We start from the raw sequence: 9,938 nt of genomic DNA on the forward strand, positions 1-9,938 counted from the left end.
GTTTATTATTTACATGTTTTATATATATAATATATATATATATATATATATATATTATATATATATATTATCACTTTATTCGTTTACTCAGGCATGTTGCTAAATAACCTACAGTATATCTTCAACATACATTGTCTATGACCAAAAATGTAAGAAGATTCACTTTCAGTGGGCTTTCAAAATTTTTGCTTGAGAAAGCTTAAAAATATACAGTTATGATGTTTTTTTCATTTGATTTTGTCGAGATGGTTTTGCATCAAACAGTGTGATTTTCGGCAATCGAGCTCTGGCAGCAACAGCGCATCGTGGACAGCTTACTTTGTGCATAAAATAACCCACATGCCAGCAAGCCAATGAGAACGTGCTATAATCATGACGAGTCACAGCGACAGAGTGGAGGCGCCAAAGCTGCTGTGAACCCGCTCGCCTGGAAGCTTCTGTAACTGGCACAGATTTACAGAAAATTACCATTGTTTGTCAAATAAATCATCTCAAATGACAAGGGATCAACTTATAATCATGTTTATATTAATTAACCCACAAACTCATTCTCTCAGATGGTGTGGCTATGCTGAGCATTCGCAGCTTATATGGACGGAACGCCACTGTGTTGCGCTACAGGCATCCCGAGTTTGAATCCCGGCTCGAAGACGTTTCCGATCCCACCCTTCTCTCTCTCTCTCACTTCGCTTCCTGTCAGCTCTACACTGTCGTATCATAATAAATGCCAAAAATAAAGCTTTTTAAAAAACAAAAAAACTGTCTTTTTGTGCATGTCCTGATTTACAGCTGAAGACATTTTAAGTGCTAGAGACATGGAAACAATTTGCAGTGCACAACATAAAGCCTGCACACTGTAGCTCATGTTGACACAGCACAGACTGTTTGTTCTAATGTACATACTGCGCTGGAGGAAAGACAAGTAAACCTAGTTGAGCTGCGCTGAATCGTAATGTAAATTACGTTTACTAGTCATGTCAGTTTGTACTTCAGTTTGCATTTGGTCCCTGGTTATAATAAGCATCAGGATACGCAAACACTACACAATTTTCTTAAATAGTCTTCAGTAATGTGGGTGATCTCCGTCTGGATGGGCGTGTCTGAGATCACATGATCAAATGCAATATTGACAGTAAATTTAAAAAAGATCAGATTTAGCCATTGAATTAGACCATAACAGTGAGCAAACGATATAGATTTTTTATAACCGATACAGATGCAGAATATTTGTATGTTTATATGTTTGATAACTGATGTGCAGAACCGATATTTATTTAGTGTTTTACTTCTGTTTTTGTTCAATTTCATCTTCATATCACAACAATAAAAAAACATGGATTATTTTTTTAGTCTAATGTTTTCAAATGAAAACTTTTAATCGAATGGTATCACAATCACATTAATTTCCATAGAGCTGTAAGTAAACAGATTAAGACCGAAATAAATAGTAAATCTCAATAGAATTTAGGGGTTTTAAATGAGTGTATCTTTTTTAAAGCTGAATACAGTGGCCATTCTGTTGAACATCCCTCAACATCAACATGGTGAACAGCAGCTAAATGAGGCTGATGAGCATAGGCAATATTAATGTAACATATCTCATTTGAGCATGAATGCCTGTTTAATACGTTTTATTAAAGCAAAGCAAGTTACTGTGCCTGTGAACACCCACCAAAAGCTGCCAATTATCAGTGGTTCGAATATGACAAAACCGATATCCAATTAAGAAAAAAATGCTTAAATATCAGAAAAAAATATCTGTAAAACCGATTATCGGTTGATCTCTACACCACAACCTTCTCCAAAACCCCGCCCTGACAAAATGATTGACATTGGCTAAAAAGGTGCGAGCATAGGTTTGTTTTAAAAAAAAAAACTCATCATGAAGAAAGGTAATGTAAAGAGTGGGTACGTTTCATGTAATACTCAGGTGATTTGAGAAAGGCCAGTTTTAATAGGCAGCTTTGCTAATCAGTCACATACATAACACAAGAGCTAGATAGTTTGTAAGTGGCTGCAGCATTTCAAACACCAGTGTGCTGAAATGCTCTCATTTATATTATGTATTAAATTTTGTGTAACGTGTGTGTGGATTGAGAGCTTATGTGGAGGTGTTGTAAGTAGGTCAGGGACATTGTGCATTTCGACTGCTCTCCAAACAAGAGCTCACTGTATGAACTACTCATATTCACATGTGGGGGAAGCTAATTTGCTCATTATTATAGTATCAGATTATTGCAAACAATAAATGTATCAAGTAGAACAATAGCAAAATAAAAATCCATTAGTATACTTAATGTAAGTCGTGTCAGTAGTTCTGCCTGCGGTTTCCCATCACAGATCCATGCACATATGCAGTGTGAGCCACACTTTTACATCTGCACACAGATTCCAGCAGATCTGACTCTGCACTCCACACTGCACAATGAAGACCATGGATCGCGGAAAGGTCCTAAAGAAAGGGGGGCCCGGGGGCTAAGCTATGACTCTGGATAATTGATTTTTAGAATAGAGATCACGGTTTTCCCACGATTCTGAAAACAAAACATTGGGCAACCAAAGAAAATAATATGTAGGCTAATTTACTTGATTTTGAATTGACATTTTCTTAAAAAATCGCTTCTGCAATCCATGATGAAGACCACAGGATAGATGTTCATGGAATGGAATTCCTCTTAGAATTGGATTGGACGTTTCCTACCATTGAAATTGGACTTAATACACCAAGCTAACACAACCAACAAAGGAATGTGGTTACTTAGCTGATTCACTGCATCAAATTTCCATTTTTAAAAATAACCTTTACCTTTTCTGAAGAAAATGGAGTGTTGTTTGGCGTGCAGTAGTTGCTGACACAATGCTAGAGCTTTCTGAGTGCTTGCCCGCTTTTGATTGGTTGTTAGAACGTTGGTATGCAGTTTCTAGGGTGTTCCAGTTGGTTGCTTTACTAGTTGCTAGGGTGTCAACACACGTGATTGAGGAATCATTCATGATTGGAGCACAAACGCAACATGATGACACCTGCTGAAGTTTAAAGATGCAACTCAAAAGAACAGTAATGAATGAGACATAACTATGTATCACATGACTTTGAAAGACTATTACACAAGTTTTATGACTTTTATAACAGTGTTATGGTGCTTTCATGCTGTTTTTTAAGCTTTAGTTTTTTAATTTATTGTAGTTGTGTGAAAAAGAGCGACCAACACAATTTTTCAAATCACAATTCACAATCATATGAGTTTGGGATGAAACAGTTCATTTTAAGACACACTATTTCTTTATCACTTTTTTCACCAAACTATGGGTAATAGTAAAAGTAAACGGCACTAATTAGCAAGCAGCTATAAACCAGCAAAATAAAACTATTATCTATAACATAATAGGATTTTTTTTAAAGAGAAATGATGAACAAGTTGAAACACAATACAATGGATCCCTAATTAGATGGTCTAATTAGAGCAGGGACGCGATGTATAAAATAAAATTAAACTCAGTCTCTCTCTCTTTAATCACATGCTCCATTGTCATTTGGGCCGCAGCGCTGCGCTTTTGGACCGAGCCAGACAGCGTGAATGACGAATGCTTTAAAAGCTGCATGCCACCACAGATCTGCACTTGCTCTGTCTGCCCAGTGTTCCATTTTTAAGGGTACTTGAAAACAGTTAGGCTTTTATACATAATGCAGTAGTAGCCGTGAAACTTAAGCAAAATGAAAAATTATTTGTGGTGTTTAAGAGCTGCAGCGGTATTGGAACTAATTAATTTTTTTCTCTCTTCTCTTCTCCAAATTTTAGTTAATCACTGTTTTATTGATTGTTATGGAGGCTCATTTCCACCACAGAATTAAAATAAATAAATAGATGAATATAAAATTCATTGTGAAACAAAAAAACAAATCAGAATTGTGATGAATAAACTATAAACTGCAAGAAAAGGGGTCACACTGTAGTTTGGGGACCAGTTCTCAATTACGACTTTTGCCTCAATAAACTCCTAATTTGCTGTTTATTAATAGTTAGTAAGGTAGTTAAGTTTAGTTAGGGTGTGGATTAAGGGATCTAAAATGGTCATGCAGAATAAGGCATTAATATGTGCTTAAGTACTAATAAACAGCCAATATGCTAGTAATATGCTGATAAGACACTAGTTTATATAGTGAGAATTGGTCCCTTTTTTTCCCAATCCCACAACGAAGTCAAAAATACAAAAAAAGGTGCACACATCCCACAAACCCAAACAGGGTTTAGGTGCAGGACAAAAGAGACCAACTTTCAGATATAACTGCTCCATAAATCCCATATCAAAAACGAGCTGACCAATTTGGAAATAACTTTCAACCTTAAAATGTATTTATTTATTTTAAATAAATAAAAAAATAATAATAATTTGTCACATTCTGAGTTCTTGTTTGTTCTGGTTTAAATTAGTTTTTTGGTCTGTTTTCTTGTATTTTTCTTTTATCTCTTTTGGTCTTGTGATCAGTTTTTAGTTCGGTAATTAGTTGGTTCTACTCTCCTTTGTTCCCTGCCTGTTTGTTTCTCAGTTTGAGTTAGCTCTTTGTTCTGTATTGTCTTTATGTAGAGTGTGTTCATGCTAGTTTGGATTCTCCTGTTATCTCCTGCATTTTGGTTTTCTTATTAAAGACTTTGATTCAGCACATCTTCATATGTTGTGACTAGAACACACCAGAATCGTGACAAGATTAGATTAGATTACTTGTGTGTAAAAAACATCTATTAATTCCTTCTGGTTCATGCAGATCTTCTTCACTTGTTTTTGGATCCAGCAATGTTGTAATATTTCAGGAGATTTGTAACAGTGCCCCCTACTGTATAACAGTGAAAACTCGCATTGCTGTAATAATGCATTGTCATAAATGACAGCAGCTATAGATCCAGTGGTGTGATGCAAACTGAGTGTAAAAGTGAATCTGTGTGGTTGCTGTGCAGTGAACAGCTGTCACTAGATCAGCACTGGAACCCTGGACTGACCAATCAGAGGACAGAAACACACTATCCACTTCACATGCCTCCTGATGAACCGTCTCAGTTCACTCAGTCAAGCAAAGGAAACAGTGGTTCTGCATCAGCAGATGTCCTTGATGTGGATTTCCCTCAAAGATGATCCGTTCTCACTGCGGTCAGGGCTTAACGAGGGACTAGGCAGTTTCATGTACTGATGAAATTACTAAATCAATGGATAGATGCAGATTTCAGACTAAAGTACTGACCAGGTAACAATGTCACAAGTGTAACTCTGTATATGGATATCTGCAAGTAATCACATTTATGTCTATAGGTAACATGTGAGTGAAGTGTAACCGATGACAGATGCTGTATTTACTGACAGTCAGACAGTGATGGCAGGAGCTTCATTGGCGGCTGAAGCCCTGATCTTGTGCATGTGATTATTAGCTTTATGTTGTGCTGCTGTAAGAGTCCCGGCTGAAATCTTCTTGAGCCGTGCCATGAGTATCGTTCACTGCGCCGGCCCGGGTGGTTGCTTAGCAACTGGATTTAGTGTTTTCATGCTCTGAACCTTTTCTCCAGTGGAATGTGTCAAACCCATGAATATAAGTTGGATGAAAACCCCGCTGAGGATATTAGCTGTACATCTGTTATATGCTACATCAGCACACCAACCATCACATTTTATTTAAACTTTGCAGGTTGGGGTTTGGCCGACTTCTAGAGTTGGAAACTCAACTCTTACATTTACACACGTGATAGACACTTTTATCCAAAGCGACTTGCAGCTTAATTGATAAATACTTGAAGTTAAAGTACTTGTGTATACAGTATAAGGTCTTGTCACTAGTTTATTTGTGATGGTCCTACGGTGTGACAAATGCATTTTTCTAAAGTTTCCCATGCAGTTTATGATTGAGATCGTAAAATCTGCTTGCATAAACATGTCAAAATAATCAGCATAGTGCCAAAATGCTGTTTAAAATAGTTTTAGATAGAGTTTAGCATGTCACAATGCAGGCCATATTAACCAGCTAACCTTCATTTTTAACTGAAATGAAAATTATATTGAAAATTTAATATTGTGATATTTCACTGGTATTGTTATGAATTTGCTGATGAGAATGCATTTTGTAAAAAATGAAATAAAGGTTTCTGGTTATTAGCAGTGTGACAATAATATAAAGGTCATTAGTATTTCAGTCACATCTTAAGGCTTTGATTCAGTCATTTCAGAGGAGTTTCCTGAAATGATTCACCTGTTTAAAACTCATCTCATACTGTGACACAACAGATGTGCATGATCAGATTGATTACCCACTGTTGAGCTGATGAGTGTCTCTTTTTTTTTGTGCCGTTTGCGGCTCCAAATTAAATGGCAGTTCCACAGCACCACTGACTCAGCCATTGATGTGAATGTGGAGTGGAACCGTTTGCAGTTCACAGAACTGATCCTCGGGATTGTGATGAATTGTGGGTCACCTCTGCTTGGGATTGACCCTGTGACCTCTGACATGCCAGCACCTTCAGCAGCTGCTACCTCCATCACCAGCCAACGCACAAGTGTAGGAGAATGGAAGTCCACATCACTGGATTTATTTCCATCCCCGGCAGTGTTCAGTACATCATGTGTTCACTCACAATCACTGGATGCTTGAGAATCACATTCATATCTGTGTGATTCTATAACCATGGGTAAAAGTTTGGGTTTTCTTTGTAAATATCTAAACAATGCACTGGGTTTTATTGTAATCATTTATTTATTTTTTGTGCCCTATCATCTCAGTGTTGTTTTTTTAATCCATTATCGATATCATAATTGCAGCAACAAATATATCACTGTTAAAAGACGTTCGGTTCACATAATTTGATTTAAAAAACTAGAAAGTGTGAATACAGCATCATCATACAATTTTGACCTTCAAAATCTTTTTAGAGAGTTAATGAATTGTAGGAAACATTTAATCCAGCATCTTTAACCGTCACCTCTTTTGGCCGTCATTAGCAATGCGTCATTTATGTAGTGCCAAAATGTTTCTTAATCAATACAAAACAGAAAAGTTGAAAGCAGATCAATAGTTTTTCAGTGTGACCTCTGTGAGGACCATGTGTTCCCAACAGGGACTCTGAAAGTTAATCCCAGGATCAACAGCTGCTGGCTCCCAGAATTCCTGGCGTGTGTGCGGCACAGCGAGGGTTAAAACCAAACACACTCTCTCACTGGAGCTGCTTACAATGCCTTTTTATCTACACATCACCAGTAATTCATTTCATATACACAACCTATATCGAAACTGATTTTTGATTGCACATACATGTGAGTTTTATGCTAATTCTGATTCTTGACGAATGGAGCTTTGTTTGGTAAGGTACTGCTTATATAATCAAACTTAAAACTGTTCTAAATCTTACTTTGCCAAATAAGCCAAACATCACCGCAGCTCGGCACGTTCACGTTCAGATGTGTTGTGTGTATGTCATGGTGTTTGGTGTTCCTGCCATACGGCCATCAGTACACTTTCTGTCTGACATGCAGAGAGCTCAGATCCAGTGTCTGGAGACGGTCCAGGCCACAGTACGGGTGGGCTGACGGCAGTGTCTCTATCAAGCGTGGCCTGCTGTAGTATTAAGCAGATTATTTTTAGCATATTGTTTACCGTCTACAGTAGTCAACATTTGAAGTGGATCAAAACCTTTCATCAAAGTTGTCCTAAAACCTAAAACCAAAATGCGTTCTTGTCTATAAGACAACTTTGATGAAATTTGTTGATCCACTTCAAATGTTGACTACTGTAGATCTAACTCTACCCAAAGTCTGCCTCGCACCGGATACCTCTGCATTTCACCGCTATCCCCCACGTAAAGCGCTTGTCAGCGTGCAAACCTTTCTTAGTTTTACCGTGTGATAAAGAAGTTCCTGTGTGCTCAGAGTGACCGGGAGGCTGGTCTGGTCATTCCTCAGATACTGAATGTGACACAATTAGCCTCACAAATGCAGCTGAATGTAATGCCTGTACTTTGGCTGCCAAGATGTACCCAGCCGTCTGCATTTTGATCATTACAAATAATAGGCTCTCCTCAGGGTGAAATTAGCCCCAGTGACAGGTTTACAGTGTGTGTGTGTATGTGTGTAATCCAGATACACTGTACATCTTGTTTTTCCAAAGTTGGAAATAAAACCAAGATTATTGGAGTATGTTTTACAAGAAAATACTAATTCAGCATTTCTGCTTACAAATTTCAAGTGTAATTCAGTGCATTACCTGCTGTTTCTTTGGAATTATTTGTGAAATTTATTAGCAATTTCTGAATGAAATTTGTTTCAAAGTAAATCCAACACCATTTTTTTCAGTGTACTTTCTGTGGTCACTGTACTTTGTTTTTTGGCCAGGTCAAGCTGTAATAAGCCAAACTACACAGGACAGCCTGTGTTGTACAGTAGAGCATAAATAATTCCCAGTCTCATGCACAGAATGGTGAGAGCCAGCCCACTTGATTATTAATGTAAGCACAGAGTGAACTGAGCCACACGAGTGATGACAGGAAGAATCAGCACAGACCCTTTGCTAAAATTCATTCGGCTCTATTAATAATGATTTGCTTCTTCTGCAGTTATTTCAGCTGCACACATTTTTCAAAGCACAAGCTGTTTCTTGGTGCTCAATGCCTCATTTGGTCTTATGTGGAGCCTGAGTTGAGCACACTGGGTGGTCTCACAGTGTCGAGAAAAGACATGGGTCATTATTGCTTTGCAAGTGAACCGTATGTTAAGCAATAACTATTAGCTTGATGCTCGTCGTAAAGCAAATACACTGTTCAGGATGACGAGTGATTAACAGATTTCCCTGCTTCCCAGCGTCCGTGACTGAGACAATAAGCATGTCAGATATTTCAGAGAATTACTCTAAAAAATGCTGGGTTAAAAAGGGACAAACCCAGCTATTGGGTTGTTTTGACCCAGCAGACTTAAGAGACAAATTTTTGACTCGGTTGGACCCAGTTTGGTGTCTTTTCTGAATAAATGCTTAGTTTCAGGGACTATCCCTGTAGCCTCAAAGAAGCTACTATGACACCTCTTCTTAAGAAACCTTCACTAGTAATTTTAATAATTTTCGACCCATATCAAATCTTCCTTTTATTACCAAAGCACTGGAGAAAACTGTAGCTTCATTCAGCTACAGTCTTTCCTTAGTGCAAATCAGATCTTTGAAACTTTCCAGTCTGGTTTTAAGCCTCTGCACAGCACAGAGTCTGCTTTATTACGGGTCCTTAATGATACTTTGTTAGCTTTGTTACCCTAATTATTTTGAAAATCTTTTGATACAGTTGATCATAAAATTCTTCTGTCTCGACTAGAATATTTTGTGGGCATCCAGGGAACTGTTCTTAGCTAGGTTCAAATCATATTTAACACATAGAAGTTTTCTCTGTCAGATTGGGTAATTTTTCTTCGTCACCTGCTAAACTTTCCTGTGGAGTGCCGCAGGGTTCTATTCTCGCACCCATTCTTTTTTCTTTGTACTTACTTCCTTTGGACTCTATTTTCAGAAAGCATGGTGTATCAAAATTTATTTACCTCTGAAAATAAATAAACATGCTGCTCTGGTATCTCTTTTTGCATGCCTTGATGAAGTGAAAACATGGTTCTCTCAAAATGTTTTGTTTTTGAATGAATCAAAAACTGAGGTTATAGTCTTTGGCCCCAGTGGAAATTCAGGGAGCAGAAGTATTGATCTGGACTACCTTGCTCCCTTTACTTCTTCCTGTATCAAGAACCTAGGTGTGTTCTGGGATCAGAGTCTCAAATTTGATAAACAAATAAATGCGGTTATTAGTTATTGTTTTTTTCAGCTATGTGTTCTCCCCAAAATTAAACATTTTCTCTCTGAGAAAAATTTAGAGATTGCTATTCATGCGCTCATTACATCTCGCTTGGACTACTGCAACTCTCTTTGCCTCGGCATTTCT

This window comes from Sinocyclocheilus anshuiensis, unplaced genomic scaffold (genome assembly GCF_001515605.1).
Source record: "Sinocyclocheilus anshuiensis isolate Anshui unplaced genomic scaffold, SAMN03320099.WGS_v1.1 scaffold1254, whole genome shotgun sequence".
Taxonomy (NCBI): domain Eukaryota; kingdom Metazoa; phylum Chordata; class Actinopteri; order Cypriniformes; family Cyprinidae; genus Sinocyclocheilus; species Sinocyclocheilus anshuiensis.